The 16,946-nt window shown below is 37.4% G+C and overlaps 2 pseudogenes; one reads left to right on the top strand and one right to left on the bottom strand.

The window, feature by feature from the left end:
- Positions 1-9,875: 9,875 nt before the first annotated feature.
- On the bottom strand, positions 9,876-15,778 carry LOC123234122 (annotated as a pseudogene).
- LOC123238291 lies at positions 15,246-15,363 on the top strand (annotated as a pseudogene).
- Positions 15,779-16,946: the final 1,168 nt, after the last annotated feature.

The following is a 16,946-nucleotide window of genomic DNA, read 5'->3' as shown; positions in this document are numbered from 1 at the left end:
TTGTGAGGAGTTTTCCTTATTTGGGGAGGGTCTGGATGGTTGTTTGTTCTCCTCCTCTGTTTGCTCGGTTGTCTGGATTTTCTCTGTGTAGAAGCTGTCAAGTGTTAAAGACTTCTTTTTTTTGTTATTATTCTTTCTCTTCTGAATTTCCTGTAACTGGTTAGCCATCATTAGCCCAGCAGCTTCTCAGGTTTATCCTCGCTCTCAGTGTCTGTCTGAGATCTATTGGCTCCTGAGGTCTGAGTTCTAGTTTTTTCCAAGGTCAAGCCCCCTGGTGGATTCCCTTGCTTGATCCTCTGCAGGAGATTTCTTTACAAGTCTCAAGGCGCTGCTTCCACAGTCGTATACCCGTCTGCACTGGTTCCCCACTTAGGCTTTAGTTCCTGGCTGTGTTTGCCTCCACCCACACCTCTGCTCAGCTGGCACCCACGCCTCTGCTCAGCCGGCACCCACGCCTCTGCTCAGCAGGCACCCACGCCTCTGCTCAGCCGGCACTCTGCGCGCCCAGCGTCCTCTCTCTGCTCCCGCGCGCTCAGCTTTCGCGTGCGTTCTTGACTTAATGGGGTCCTAAGTCTTGCTGCTCTCAGGAACAGGTCCCGGAGCTGCTGATGACTCGATGGGTGCCCCAAACTTGCTCTATTTCTTTTTAGCTGGGTTCGAAGCTATAGGTGAGTGTGGAGGGGGTTAGGGTGGGGTGGTTGCTCAGCTCGCGATTTAAGGAGAGCCCTTTTTAGCCTGGAAATGTCTCGATTCCACGTACCTTCCACGCTGTGCCCTGTTGTGGGGTTCCTCCGTTCGTCTGGACTTGTTTTTATGTCCCCTTGAGGAGTTTTGTGTGTTTCGGTCAGGAGAGGTTAAGAGCTGCTTCTTACTCTGCCGCCATCTTAACCCGGAAATCTCTTGCTAGTATTCTATTTAAGATTTTTGCATCTATGTTCATGAGGGAGATTGGTCTGTAGTTTTCTTTCTCTGTTTTTGACTTGCCTGGCTTTGGAATCAGTACCATATTTGTGGTATAAAAGGAATTTGGTAGAATTCCTTCTTTGCTTATTTTGTCAAATAGTTTGTGTAGTATTACAACTAGTTGTTCTTTAAATGTTTGATAGAATTCACTTCTGAATCTGACCCTGGGGATTTTTTCTTAGGGAATTCTTTGATGGCTTGTTCAATTTCTTTTTCTGATATGGGATTATTTAGGTATTCTGTTTCTTCTTATGTTAATCTAGGCAATTTATATTTTTGTAAATATTTATCCATATCATCTAGATTGCTGTATTTATTGTCATATAATTGGGCAAAATAGTTTTTAATGATTGCCTTAATTTCCTCTTCATTAGAGGTGAGGTCTCCCTTTTTATCTTTGAATAATGTTAATTTGGTTTTCTTCTTTCCTTTTTTCAGTAGATTAACCAGTACTTTATCTATTTTATTTGTTTTTTCAAAGTCTTAGCTTCTAGTCTTATGAATTCAATAGTTTTTTCACTTACAATTTTATTAATTTCTTCTTTAATTTTTAGGATTTCTAACTTAGTTTTTATCTTGGGATTAAAAATTTTTTCTCTTTCTGGTTTTTTAATTTGCATGTCCAATTCATTGATCTCTGCCCTCCCTAATTTTTTAATATATGCACTCAAGGATATAAATTTTCCCCTGAGGACTGCTTTGGCTGCATCCCATAGATTTTGATAGGATGTCTTATCATTGTCATTCCTTTCAATGAAATTATTAATGGTTTCTATGATTTGTTCTTTAACCAATTTTGGAGAATCATATTATTAAATTTCTAATTAGTTTTTGATTTGCCTCTCCATGTGCCCTTACTAATTATTATTATTATTATTATTATTATTTTATTTTAAACCCTTAACTTCTGTGTATTGACTTATAGGTGGAAGAGTGGTAAGGGTAGGCAATGGGGGTCAAGTGACTTGCCCAGGGTCACACAGCTGGGAAGTGTCTGAGGCCGGATTTGAACCCAGGACCTCCTGTCTCTAGGCCTGGCTCTCAATCCGCTGAGCTACCTAGCTGCCCCCCCCCCCCCTAATTATTTTTATTGCATTATGATCTGAAAAGGTTGCATTTATTATTTCTGATTTTTTGCATTTGTTTGCCATGTTTTTATGCCCTAGTACATGGTTAATTTTTGTGAATGTACCAAGTGCTGCCGAAAAGAAAGTGTATTTCTTTTTGTCTCTATTTTTCTCCACATATCTATTAACTGTAACTTTTCTAAGATTTCATTCACATCTCTTACCTCTTTCTTATTTAACTTTTGGTTTGATTTATCTAGATCTGATAGAGGAAGGTTCAGGTCTCCCATTAGTATAGTTTTACTATGTATTTCCTACTTAAGCTCCACTAGTTTCTCCTTTAGAAATTTGGATGCTATACCATTTTATGCATACATGTTGAGTACTGATATTTCCTCATTATCCATACTGCCTTTTATTAGGATGTAATTACCTTCTCTATCTCTTTTAATCAGATCCTTTTTTACTTTGGGTTTGTCAATATCATGATTGCAACTCATGCCTTCTTTTTCTCAGCTGATACCTAATAAATTTTGCTCCAGCCTTTACCTTTACCCTGTGTGTGTCTACCTGCCTCATGTGTGCTTCTTGTAGACAATCTGTGGTAGGATTTTGGTTTCTAATCTACTCTGCTATTTGCTTCTGTTTTATGGGTGAATTCATCCAATTCATATTCAGAGTTGTGATTACCACATGTGCATTCCCCAACATTTTGATTTCCTCTCCTAATCCTGCCTTTTCTTCTTTTCCTATTTCCTTCTACATCAGTGATTTGCTTTTAATCAGTCCCCCTAATACCAACCCTTATTTTATTTCCCTTTCCACTCCCTCCCTTTTTATTCCCTTTTATTTTTTTAGTCTATTTAAATTCTATCCCCCCTCTCTTTCCCTCCATTTTTGTATTTCCTGCCCTGTTCCCCACCTTGGTCACCACTTTTAGATTTAATTACCAGAAGCATATATACCCCCACATTTCCTTAAGTGAGGGGAGGTCTGTAACCCACATGCTAAAGTGGGTGACAACTCAGAAACAACTGACTGTCCCCTGGGCAGTCTTAAGAAAATTCTAAAACTGTGACTGGTCCCCATAAAGTGGAAGGAAGGCACAGGAAGTAATGCAAAGAAGGATCTTTAAAAGTAGTTGCAACTTCCTGTGACCTGGTCTTTCTCCTTCAAATTTGACCTTGGAGGAGCTCTGGCTTGGGACCTCTGACTGCTTCTGGTAAGACTGCTCTTGGATCTTCTCTTTGAACTACCACATGGGTGAGTTAAAAAGGCTGACTCATTTCCTGGCTCCTGAAGGGACTAGCTTCTAGAGAGGCCCCCTGTCTTGGAGGAGATTTTGTGGCTGGAGCCCTTGCTTTATTCACTACTGGCCCCTCCAACCCATGATCCTTTGGTGGAGAGTTAATTAGCTCTGCTTGTTTTGAACCAGGCTGGAGTAATTATCTAGTGTGATAGGATAGATACCTTCTCTACCCTCTTTTTCATTTTTCTACTTTCATTCTTTCCCTTTATTTTATAAATAAATACTGCTAAAAAGTCATTTGACTTGAGATATATTAATTTTGGCAACCACATTTCTCTTATATTTAGTCTAAACTTAATTTTTTTAAACCTTACAGTAGTCTGTACTAATAAACTAAGTGTAAGAGTTGAAAGACATTTTGTCAGGGAAATGGGAGAGTGATATATAGAAATGAAAGAAAATACAGGGGAATATATTAAGCTATGGAAATGTGGACAGTGGAGGATGTTTGTGAACAACATGTGTTTATCTCCTAGAAATTTATTGTGTGGCCATCAATGACAATGTTTGAATTCAGAATTTTCTTTCTACTTATTCCTGATTCATAAAGCACCAAGTCCTCAATTAAAGTTCATTTTTGGTCAATGGGACAGGATAATGGCAGGTACTTTCAAGATTCTACATATGTCAACATCATGAATTCACAGAAGGATCTCTGATATGTTGTGTTATTGGAGGGATTGAAAAATATTCTATGGGGCCAGCCAAGACCAAATTAATTTGCTCTAGCTGGATCACAGAGTAGGAAGTAAAGAACCAACTAAGTGAAATTGAGGCCATAATTTACCAGTTCATTTGTTGGTTCCACTTTCCAGCATCTGTGCTCCACAGTGTACTGGGAACAGCTATGACTTCTGTGGATGGTGTTGCTGAATTTCTAAACCTCATTCTATAACTTGCCCTATTATCTAGAAAGTCCATTAGAAGGCTTCAAAGCAACAATTTAGGGATTTGGGTTATTGTCCCACCTGACTGGTTGGAAAATTATAAGAAACTAAAGGAGTTTCCTAGAAACTAGACTGTGGGGCTTAACAAGGGTTATTTATCTTTTCTTTTGGTAGTTTCCTTTCTTAAATGTGAATGATTTGAAAAAGGAAGAGGGGAAAAATCTAATTTATGTATTGTTATTTAGTGGGTATTTTTCATGATGGAACTTTCTCATTTCTTAAGGAGGTTGAAATTATTTAATAATGCAAAGTTACTCAGACTGTTTACCTCCTTTGATTTGAGAATGTCTGAAGTTCTCCTGAATTTTGAAGAGGTCTTCCAAGGTGATTCCAAGCAGTGGTGGGGCTTGATAAGCACATTTTAAGTCTGCCTTAAACTGCTATGATGATCTTAATGATGAGGATATATGTGAACTATGCCATTTTGTGAACACAGTATAATTGTCAAATGTCCCTATGCTTCTTGGTTTACTTAGGCACATAGCCAACTGGATTAGAAAAAAGGGAATCTTTGACCACACCTTTCTGATTTATCCCCCATTGAACCAAATTTATTGAGAACAGGGGCTATATTTGTCTTTTTTGTCTGTGTGTGTCTCCAGTACTCAGCACAGTTCTAGGCATATGGTAGACATTTAATAACAACTTAGTGATTTGATTTGACTATGTGCTAACTGTTGATGAGCAGAATTATGCTGAACTGTTTTTATAGATGGCTATAATTACAAAAAGTATGTTGTCTGAGGCTCAGATCAGTATATATAGTCAAAGAATATTCCTTTGGCCCAGACTTATTGAAAATGTGCTTTTGGGGGCAGCTGGGTGGCTCAATGGATTGAAAGCCAGGCCTAGAGACAGGAAGTCTTTGGTTCAAATCTGACCTCAGACACTTCTTAGCTGTGTGGCCCTGGACAAGTCACTTAACCCCCCTTGCCTAGCCCTTACTGCTCTTTTGCCTTGGAACCAATACAGAGTATTGATTCTAAGGTGAAAGGTAAGGGTTTTTAAAAAAGTGTGTTTTTCTTGAAATTTAGGTGGTCTTAGAGTATTTGGTAATATTAGTTAATCAATAATAATTTGCTAAGTGCTTATTATGTGCCAGGCTCTGTATTAGGCCATAGGAAAATAAAACCAAAAATAAATTAGTCCCCATCTTCAAGCTTATATTCTACATTGGGAGACATTATTGTGGTACCTATTTTTTTCTGAGTATTAATTTTTCTGTGTGGCACCATTGAATGGGGAAGGAAAGGAAAGTGAGAGGGGATTAAAGAAAAGGAGATGACCAGGACTGTACCTGGTAAACAGAGAATATATCTAGTGATATAATAGTTTGTGATTCCAGTGTATATATGATGATATTTTCTTTCTTTTTCCAAGAATAACATTGTTTATTAATACATATATGCATCCCATAGCAAAGAATGGCTCTTGAAGGGGAGTAGCCAAGATGATGAAGATACACAAACATACCCAATGCCTATCAAGTTAACTTCAAATCAACTATAATATAGTGTCTCAAAATTAATTCTGGAGCAGCACAACCCACAAAAAGTTGGGGCAAAATAGTTTTTCAGCTCAAAACAACTTAAAAAGCTGGCATAAAAGATCTTTTGCACCAAAGTGGAAGCAGAGTGCAAGACAGCCTGTCAAGGCAGGTCTCATGGGCTATCCCAGGGGATAGATGAATCAGCAGCAAAGGCTTCCTGAGTTCTCAGTGACAGATGGTAAGGGGAGGTTGAACAACTGCTCAGAAGGAGACTACAGGAGTCCCTTTGCTTGCTCTTGGTCCAAGACTCTTGTCATATTACCTATATGCAGATCCAGGCAGCAGTCCTGGGTTGTGGTATCAGGGTGAGGAGAAGCACTGGCACACACCAGCACTTGTAGATGCAGGGGATCAGAGGACTCTGGTTATAGTTCCAAGGTAGAAAAGACTGCTTGTTGCTTAGAGAACAGAGCACAGTCCAGGAAAGTATCAAACACCACTCTCTGTACATCATACAACCGTGGAAGAACTGAAAGGATCTCCAGAGGTATCGCTAAAGGCAGCTGCACAAAGAACCTATGCTTGGAACAATGCTTCCTTTACCACAGTTACAAAACTCAACTTTAACAGTTTTTTAAATTAAAAGAAAATAAAAAGATTGGAAAATGAGCCCCCAGAAATAACAAACAAGAAATGCAACAAAGAAAGTTATTTTGGTGACAGGGAAAAACTAAAACTAAAACTCAAAAGACAATTAAGTCAATACTGCTGCATCCAAAGCTTCCAAGAAACATATGAATTGGTTTTAAGACAAAAAGAATTAATTGAGGAACTCAAAAATAATTTAAAAAATCAAATAAGTAGAAGAAAAACTGGGAAAAGAAATGAGAGTGATATGAGGAAATCATAAAAAGAAACAATCAACATCTTGGTAAGAGACACAAAAACATACTGAAGAAATTAATGTCTTAAATAACAAAATAGGCCAATTGGTAAACGAAGTAGAAAAATCCACTGAAAAAAAGGACTTCTTAAAATGCAATATTCAACATATGGAAAAACAGGTGCAAAAATTCACTGGGAAAAAGAACTCTTTGAAGTGGTTCAGCCCCTCCAAAGGTCCACATGGATTCTAATCACCTAGATGGGAAGCCAAGGACTGGGAAAACAAATGGGAAAAGGGCTAAAGATAGGGGAAGGGGATGCATATAGAAGATAAGACAAAAGAGATACAGAGAAAGGTCCAGTATGTTGTCAGTCAGGAAGACCAGTCTGAGAGAGAGAGCTTATCTCTGATGGGGTTTATTATATAGTTAACACATTACTGGGAGTTTCAGGATATTCTCCAAACAATGGAAACACCAAAAGTTTTTGCATAACAAGTTGTTATGTTTGCAATAACAGGGATGTTGGGAAGCTGATGGTCAGGCCAGGGCCATATGTCTGCAAGACACTCTCCTCCCCACCAACCCCACAGGCTTGAGTGAGTGGGGAGGGGCAAGTGCTCCTTGCTCTCAAACCCCTCCTACTCAGCAGTTGGTTTTCAGTTGAATATGGAAGCAGGGCAATGACTTCTGACAAAACTCAGCAAAGCTAATCTCTAATGATGTTCTCCTCAACTTGTATTCCCCACAGGTCTTATTGAGGACTGAGTAGAAGCTAGATATCTTAATGTTAAGGACTGAAAAGGAACAGACTTCTTAGGCTGGCAACTGACAGGAATCAAGCTTAATGGCTGTAGTGAGTATACCTAAATAATACCCAGGCACTGCTATCAAAGAGAAAACTTATATTGATAAAGAAAGAAGGGGAAAGCAAGAGGGGGTAATTAGGATTTGGATAAGAACTGGGAAGCCCTGAACTGTCAGGTTGAAGCTGCCTCTCCCCCCCGCCCCTCCAGTAGGGAGTGGCAGACCTTAAGCTAACTTGTCCTCAAAGCTAATAGTAATTACTTCTAATATCTAATAACTAAATAATTATTATATTAATGCTGGAAAGGTCTAATCCTACTAGACAGGCAAACTCCTGAGTAGAAACCACAATGGCTTTTGCCACTATGGCCTCCCAGGCGAACCCCAAATCAGGAACCGCAAACAGAAAGATCTGTTCCCCTCAACTCCCAGGAATCAACTGTTTAACTCCCTACCAACTGCCCCCTTACCCAAAGTTCTCTGGTGGGGGGGGGTCCTCTGGAATTCTGGGTGAGGCTTGACCCTGTATTTTGCAGGAATTCCATCCTGCCATTTTCCACATTACAAAGTCCAATTACAAAGATAATGAAACAGGTGGTAAAACAATAGTTCAGCCAGGTAGCAAGGAAGAAGCTTATTTGAAAGTCCTTCCTGACTTAAGTCAGACCTTTCGCAGAACCCTGGTCAAAACTTTTCAGATGGTAAAGGTAAGCCTTAGAGATTCAAAAGGAGCTTTTCAGCCTGTCTTCCAGCTGCATCTATATTTCTCTGAAAGTACAATTTCCAAGCCTAATAATTTTTACCCCAATCCAATAGAAAGATTCAGAAATCAATCACATGAAATATTAAAAATATATCCAGATAAATCTGATTCATGAACACCTTGCTCATTGGCATCAGCTTCTGAATACATCTTTAATATCTTCATGATTTGTCAAATCTGAAACCCTTCACTCTTTATAAAGTAGAATTGGTCAATGGAAAAGGAGGTACAAAAGCTCACTCAAGAAAATCATGCCTTAAAAATTAGATTGGGCAAGTGGAAGTTAATGACTCCATGAGATATTAAGAAACAATCAAACAAACTCAAAGGAATGAAAAAAATAGAAGAAAATGTGAAATACCTTATTGTTCCCAGATCCCCTGACTTGGAAAATAAATCCAGGAGATATAATCTAAGAATTATTGGACTACCTGAAAGCTGTGATCAAAAAGAGAGATTAGACATCATCCTTCAAATAACTGCATGAAATTTAAATCCAGGAGCAAGGTTTATACATTGCCCATCTCTTTAAATTATTTCTCAAATATTTTTCACATATTATGACATTTTTAATTTAATTTTTTCCATTTACATTTAGAAACAATTTTTGATTGTTGTTTTCTGACACTTTGCAATTGAGATTCTTTCCCTTTCTCCCTCCGCCTTTTTCCCTCAGGAAGTAATTAGTCTGATATAGGTTATACCAATACATATTTCCGTATTCATAACAGAAGTCATATCATACTTACAATAAAAAACTCATGATGGAAATAAAGTGAAAGATGGTGCACTTTGATCTACAATCAGATTCCAACAAATCCTTCTTTTGTTGTGGATAGTATTTTTTGTTATGAGTCATTTGGAGTTGTCTTGGGACCTCGTTTGGCTGATAATAGTTTAGTCCTTCACAGTTGATCATTGTACAATATTCCCATTTTTCCATACACTCTTCTCCTAGTTCTTCTTACTTCACTTTGGATCAGTTCACATAAAACTTTCCAATTTTTCTGAATTCATCCTGTTGGTTATTTCTTATGATAACATATCATAACATTTTAAATGACATTTAAACCAAAAAGGCAGGAGGAGTTTATTAAAAAAATTATTGCCCTTATCTTCTGTCTCAGAATTGAACTTAGACTAAAACATTAAATATCAGTTCTAAGGCAGAAGAGTGGTAAGGGTTAGGCATTTGGGGTTAAGTGACTTGCCCAGGATCACATAGCTAGGAAATATCTGAGTACATATTTTTGAACCCAAGACCTCCCATCTCTATCCACTCTCTATCCACTGAGCCACTTAGCTGCCTCAATAAGGGTTTAAAGAAGCAATTATTTCATGATTGTTAAACTGGTTATAAAGTACATAGCCTAAACAGTATATTTTAATGCCTTTTATTGCCTATTTATTTAATGCCTTTGAACAATGTGAAACCTTAAGAGAAGGAGAAGTAATGTTGTTTAAAGCTGAAAAATGTTCATTTAATTTCTTTTAGGCTCAAATCAATGTCTCATAGATCTCTGAATCTTGAATTTTGGTATGCTTGTCTTCAATTAGTTCACTCAGTCTTAGTACTCAAATCTTTGAAATATGAGTGAGTCTTAACAAGGACAGAATCATTCAGTTACTCATAGCCCTTCAGTCACCTACTGGTGCTTCAGGGCTAACTTTACCTCCTTGTTTCTCAGAGTATAGATCAGAGGATTAAGGAAAGGAGTGATGGTTGTGGGGAACAGAGCAGCTGCTCCATCTAAGGGGCTATTGGTTTCTCGTCTCAGATAGATAAAAGCAGCAGGCACACAGTAAATTGTGATCATTGTCACATGGGCTCCACAGGTGGAGAAGGAAGGTGGAGAAGGAAGAAGTTCCATTGGCTGTGTGGATTCGTAAGATGGCTCTGATGATATGTATGTAGGAGAGCAGGATTAGAGAGAAGCGACTGACAACCACCACTCCAATATCCACAAAAGTCACCAGCTCATTGATGGTTGTGTCAGCACAGGCCAGCCTTCGCACTGCAGGGATGTCACAGAAGAAATAATCTACCTGGTTGGGACCACAGTATGGTAAGTAGAAAGTAAGTGTGGCCTGGATAGCACCATGGATAGAACCAGTTGTCCATGCTGCAGTCACCATTAAGAAACACACCTTCGAAGTCATTAGGACAGGGTAGTGCAGGAGTCAGCATATGGCCAAGTATCTATCATAGGCAATCAGAGTGTAAAAGAAGCACTGGGTGCTGCCTAGGAAGTGGTAGAAATAGAGTTGAGCTACACACCCACCAAATGGGATAGGCTTAATGCCAGGAGTGAAGTTCATTATGAGCTGTGGAACAATAATGGAGGAGGTCCCCATGTCCATGATGGATAGAACATCAAGGAAGATATACATAGGACGATCATGGAGCTGGGAGTTTATACAGACTGTGAGGAAGATGAGTAAGATTGCCCATTTGTGTCAGAATGTAGATAACAAGAAAGAATAAAAAGAGGAATATTCATAGCTTGGGTGGGTAAGGAATCCCTGTCAGGATGAACTCTCTTAATTGAGTGCTGTTCATTCTCTCTATCCCCTGGGGTGGTCTCACCTGAAGAATGACTAAGACATATGGCAAAGTTGGAGATGAAGAGGAATCAAAGATAGCAAAAAATGAAGTATCAAATCACCGGTTTTGAGGTGAGGAGGAACTAGAGAAAGAGGGTCAAATATATGAAAGAGAATTTTAATGGAAAATTTTGTGTTTTCTCTTAGGCAGAAAGATAATTAGTAGGAAGAAAACCATATTCTTTAGGGTATATTTCCAGAACTACTTTGCTTAAGAATAGGGTTTTTCCTTACTTCAATACTTGAAGAATTTGATTTTGTCAAATGGATACTTGCTCCATTCATATACATATTGCATAACCCCTGCATTCCTCAGGAGATGTTAATTGTGAGTTTCTGTAGCTGAAAACAATCATCATCTGGTGGACAACTCTCTGATGATATGCCTCTCTAAATTTAATATAGTTGGTCTCTCAGATGATAGATAAGCTTTTTTTCAACTTAAAGGTATTAAATATACTTAAAATTCTTTCTCTTTGGATCATTCTGGAATAAATGATTGGTTGATAAAACTAAAATGCCATTTTATGCATTTTCAATGAGGCATAAGACTCTGGTATATGGATATAGTGGAAAGGTCAGTGATCTCAGAATTAAAGCTATGTTAAAATCCTAGCTCCAGTCCTTACTAGGTGTATGCACCTGAGCAACTTATCTCAAACATTCTATATCTCAGTTTTATTATCTGGAAAATGAATTAACAGTACTTATATTCAGTGGCTCCCAAGATTTTTGTAAGAAAAGCACTATGTAAAACATAAAAATATCCAGTACTTAGCATTTATTGGGTTTTTAATGAATGTTTATTGCCTGACAGACGTTAAAGCTTATATAAATGTGAATTGATGCTCTTTTTTCCTACAAAAAATCCTACCCCTATATCTTATATTCTGAAGGAGAGATTGGGTTCTCAAAGACTGCAAAAACAATACATAAGGGGCAGCTGGGTAGCTCAGTGGAGTGAGAGTCAGGCCTAGAGACGGGAGGTCCTAGGTTCAAACCCGGCCTCAGCCACTTCCCAGCTGTGTGACCCTGGGCAAGTCACTTGACCCCCATTGCCCACCCTTACCAATCTTCCACCTATGAGACAATACACTGAAGTACAAGGGTTTAAAAAAACAAAACAAAACAAAAAAAAAACAATACATAAGTTCTGGCAAATTCCAGAATGCTAGGAAGGATTTGTTTATGTTTCTGAATGATTGAGTCTGTTGTCCAAGGCATAAACTGGCTAAATTTGGAGCTGCTTATTACTGGAAGGTTGAGCATTAAGTGATGACTTGTTTGGCAATATCAACCCACTGAAAAAAGATAAAAATATCCCCCAGTGCTCTGTGACCTCTATTTTAATTCCATGGTGATGGTGGCACATTGATGACAAAGGAAGGCAGAAAGAGTTAATATCATTTATTAATATTAACTTAATTTTGACATTTTATATATGGAATCTTTGTTCAATGACAAAATAACCACTTTGATATTTTCCATTGATATACTATGAACATCAAAACTGTTGTTCTCATGAGAAATGAAACCAGTAGACAAATAGAAATTTTATAAAGAGAGAAAGGTGGCACAGTGCCTAGCCTGAAGTCAGGAAGATTCTTCTTCCTTATTTCATATCTGGCCTCAGACATTTGCATGCTATATGACTCTGATGAGTCATCTAACCCCATTTGCCTCAGTTCCTCATCTGTAAAAGTAACTAGAGAAAGAATGGCAAACCATTCTAGTGTCTTTGCCAAGAAAATTCCAGAAAGGCTAGGAAGATTTGGACATTGAGTGAAATGACTGAACAATCCCCTACTCCCTCAAAAAGAGTAAGTTTAAAGGGTCACTCTGAATTTGGAGATATAAACAAAGGACCTGGTTTAGTTATGTCCCTAAAAGCAATAAGAGACATAGTTTCATGGAACAATCTTGTACTTATAATGAGCTTAAGAAAAAATAATACCCAATGAAGATAATGATAGTTAGCAATATATAATGCTATAACATTTTAAAAGTGCTTCACATATATTATCTTATCTTCATAACCACCTTGAAAGGGATGTACTATTATTATTGTCTTCATTTTTTAGATGAGGAAACTAAGACAGAGGTTAAATGACTTACCCAGGAGCACATAGCTATCTAGTAAATTCCAGAGACTATTTAAACTTAGCTCTTTCTGAGTCAAGGTACAGCACTGTATCACCTAGTTGTAACTTAGGTATCAACATTTTCTGTAGAAGATGGAGTAGAAGAGAAAACCTTTGGAGAATTTGACATGACCTTTCCAATGAAATAAAAATAAAATTTGATTTTCAGTGATTATAATGTGCAGGTGGACATAGGCAAAGAAAGCAAAAAAAAGTAAAATATTATTCAAATTTTACAAATACAAAAGGGGAAATGTTTTAAATTAATCAGAAAGCTCATGCTTAAAAATCATGAATTATTTTCTTTTAGAAGAGAATCAGAAATGCTAGACTTGGTGAGTTCTAACCTCTCAAATAAACAAAATAAAATAAGCAACTTCTTAGATGACCAAAAGCTTCAAGTTACAGTTGTAGGAGAAAACAGCTGTTAAGGAGAGGTCAAACCATCAAGTGGTTAGACCAAAAGTCAAAATCAATGTTGAATTAGAAGAATGATGAGGAAAAGGAGACACTGGACATAACTGCAGCAAATGCTTGTACTCTTTGCCAAGTGGCACAACATGGCAACCAAGGACAACACTGGTTTATAATACAAATGTCTATGTAAAAATGTTATGGAGAAGGATGATGGAAGATTACAAACAGTATGGTTTTATAAACCAGTAAACAGCATTGAGAATAGAAACAAGTTTATAGGAATCTTGGCATTCAACATAGTTGAGTCACGTCATCTTAATAATAATAATATCTAATATTTTTATGATGCTTTGCATCATAAGTACTTTACTAAGGACTTTACAAGTGTTATGTCAGTTAATCCTTGCTAAAACACTGGGAAGTACATATTCTTATTATCTGCATTTTACACATGAGACAAGTGAGGTAAGTAGAAATTGATTGACTTGCTCAAGGCACACAGTAATTATTTAAGTTGGAGCTGAACTCAGGCCTTCCTGACTTTTGACTCTAGGTCTAGCACTCTATCCACTGAACCACCTATTTGCTCTAATATTCTCAAGATGAAAGTGGTAGTAGGAAAAATAGAAAATGGAACAGATTTAATTACATTTCTGTAATGTCCTTTTATCATTGATTTCAGTGAAACCACCTCATGTGAACCATATCTCCCGAAAGTAGAAATGATATTCTAGAATTTAAGATTGGGAAGTATATCTGGATTAGATTAAGTGCACACAAAACAAATCTTTGCCAAACCTTTTCCAAGACTTTTACTAGAAAGTATCACTTATAAGTGATGCAACTTTCAAAGAATTCAGGGACAGTTTAAAAAAAAATAGCCGAGGGAGAGAAAGATAACAGAAGGGGAAAAACCACAGATGATATTGTAACTCAACAAAGGTAATCCAAAAGACAAATAAAACAAGGTACTATTTATATTCTTACATTCTTACATCTTCATGCTGATAGTGTTAGTATATGTGGAAGAAATTGGCAGGATTTTGCAAATTATTTTCTATTTCAAACTGTATTTTCATTTGTATAGTTGTCTAAAAGATATAAAGAATATGAGATTTTGCTGGTTCTGGAGATTCTCTAATCACATTTAACTTGTAGAACAAAGCACAGTTTAAAAGATGCTACTCTGATAAAAGAAGTCTTGTGCATATGTTAAGATCATTCTTTAAACTTCTAAAGGTCTCCATCTATCTCCCTGAATGCTCTCTGATACCTTTTTTTTAATATGTTAAAATAACCAAATTTAAGGATCAGATTTTTCTAAGGACAGTTGAAGTTAGTTGCTTCCTATATCAGATAGAAAGACACCTTAATGTCAACAGGAAACTATCACTAAACCACACTGCAGGAAAAAGATTACTTCTGGGAAAGATTTTCAGACATAGTTAATCCCATTCCATCTATCAAATGCTGACTTCAGTCACTCCTTGCCTTTATTTTTCCTCATTTTGGGAGGGCTTGCATCCCTCTACCCACTGATTGTGGTATTGACTGTATGTGCTAGTGGAAACTCAAACTGACAAGTATTTTTAAAATCCTTACTATGTGTTTTGTGTTGGGAATACAAAGACAAAAATGAAACCAATCTCTGGCCCCCATTGAGCTTATGTTCTACTGAGAGGGAAAGATCATGCACAAAAATAAGGAAATTCAAAAATTGTATGTAAAAATTACCAAAAAATGTATGTCAGTACAAAAATAATTTCATTTTAAGGGAAGGACTAACAATTGTGAATATCAAGAAGGGTGTTGCATAGGATGTGACTCCTTAGTGTCTTTTGAAAACACATTGATAGCTTTGTGCAGTGGCAGTATCATAGCCAACGAGGTTTATCTGAGGTGGCATTACTGCTAATTGAAACTGAAAACACATTGAATTGGGAGTCAGAAGACCTGGACTGAATTCTATTTACTAACTCTGTGACCTTGGGCAAAAACACTTTATCTTCTTGGGCCTTTATTTCCTCACTTTTCTAATGAAGTGTTCGGACTCCATGATCTCTAAGGTTCTATATATTGCTGAAGACTTGTACCAGTCAAGTGGAATTCTACTCTTTTAAAGCTTTTATCTTTTTCATGGACCTGACCAGGATAAAGTTGGAGATTCCAAGCATGGACTTGGACAATGCAGTGGGGAAGTTAAAGGTGAATGGTGGCACATTTAACTGGTGAATTCTTCTTGCCTCATCTTCATTGCTGGCTCAACAGCACCAGTTGGGAATTCCATTTTTCTCTATGATAAAGACTTTTTAGAAGTGATGACTTTTAAGAAAATCTGTTGGGAATTCTTCATGGAAAAAGCATACCACATCGGCTGGACAAGGCATGGTTACCTCTCCCTTGATCCCTGCCTCCCAAAATGGAAAGAAGGAATAAATAATTTATTTGCTGCATCCCCAAAACTTCTTAATAAAATATCTACTAATATCTAGTTCTTTCCCTAGGAATTTGGGAGTACTGGGACACTTCTATAATAATAGGGGAAATAAGGAAAAGACAAATTACCCTGAATGATCCATGTTTTGGAAATTGTTGATTGATAAGGGCAGGGTACTTTGCTTTGATGGTAAGAAAATCAGTTCTTGCTCTGAATTCTGATAATCACAGAACTCTCACTTGCTAGGTTTCCAGCCATTGTTAAGTGATAGAGTCTAGTTGGATATCAAGCATGAGGAAAATTCTAACATTAAGAAAAGATGCAGCCAATGAGGAACACAGGGAATTATAATCTGTTGTTCTTGTTTTAGAAAATTTTAGTAACTTACATGAATGAACAAAGTAGAATTGTTGAAAGACATTTAGCCATGGGACTAGGAAAGTGATACAAGAAATTGGGGGAGACAGAGAAGGAGATATTGAGCTATGGAAATGTAGACAGTGGAGAATGTTTGTGGACAAACAACATGTGCCTATCTCCTAAAAATTTGCTGTGTGGTCATCAGTGGCTGTGATTGAATTTAAGAAGGTTTTCCCCCTTTTTCAATCCCTCTTATTTATAAAGCAGCAAGTTCTCAGTCAAAGTTCAATTCTGGTCAATGGGATAGAGTAATGGCAGGTACCTTCAAGATTCTTAAGATGTCAACATCATGAATTCACAGAATGATCCCTGATATGTTGTGTTTTGGGAGGGATTTTAAAATTATTTTTGGATCCAATGGGGTCAGCCAAGACCCAATCAATTAGCTCTGGCTGGATCATAGTGTAGGAAGTAAAGAATCAACTCCATGAAGTTATGGCCATGATTTACCAGTTCATTTGTTGGTGCCACTTTCTAACATCTGTGCTCCACAGTAAAATAGGAATAGCTATGGCTTCTGATGATGGTGTTGTTGAAATTCTTTCCCTTGTTTTGTCATTTTCCCCATTATCTAGAAGGCCAATTAGGAGACTTCAAAGCACCAGCTTAGGGATTTGGGTGTTTGTCCCAAACGACTGGTTAGCAAATTGAAAGAAACTAAATAAACTGTGGGGAATAGTTCAGCTCTATATCCAAGG

The sequence above is a fragment of the Gracilinanus agilis genome, chromosome 2, assembly GCF_016433145.1.
Source record: "Gracilinanus agilis isolate LMUSP501 chromosome 2, AgileGrace, whole genome shotgun sequence".
NCBI classification, from domain to species: Eukaryota; Metazoa; Chordata; class Mammalia; order Didelphimorphia; family Didelphidae; genus Gracilinanus; species Gracilinanus agilis.
Note: the sequence above shows the minus strand (reverse complement) of the source record. Positions and strands in the feature narration are given on the sequence as shown.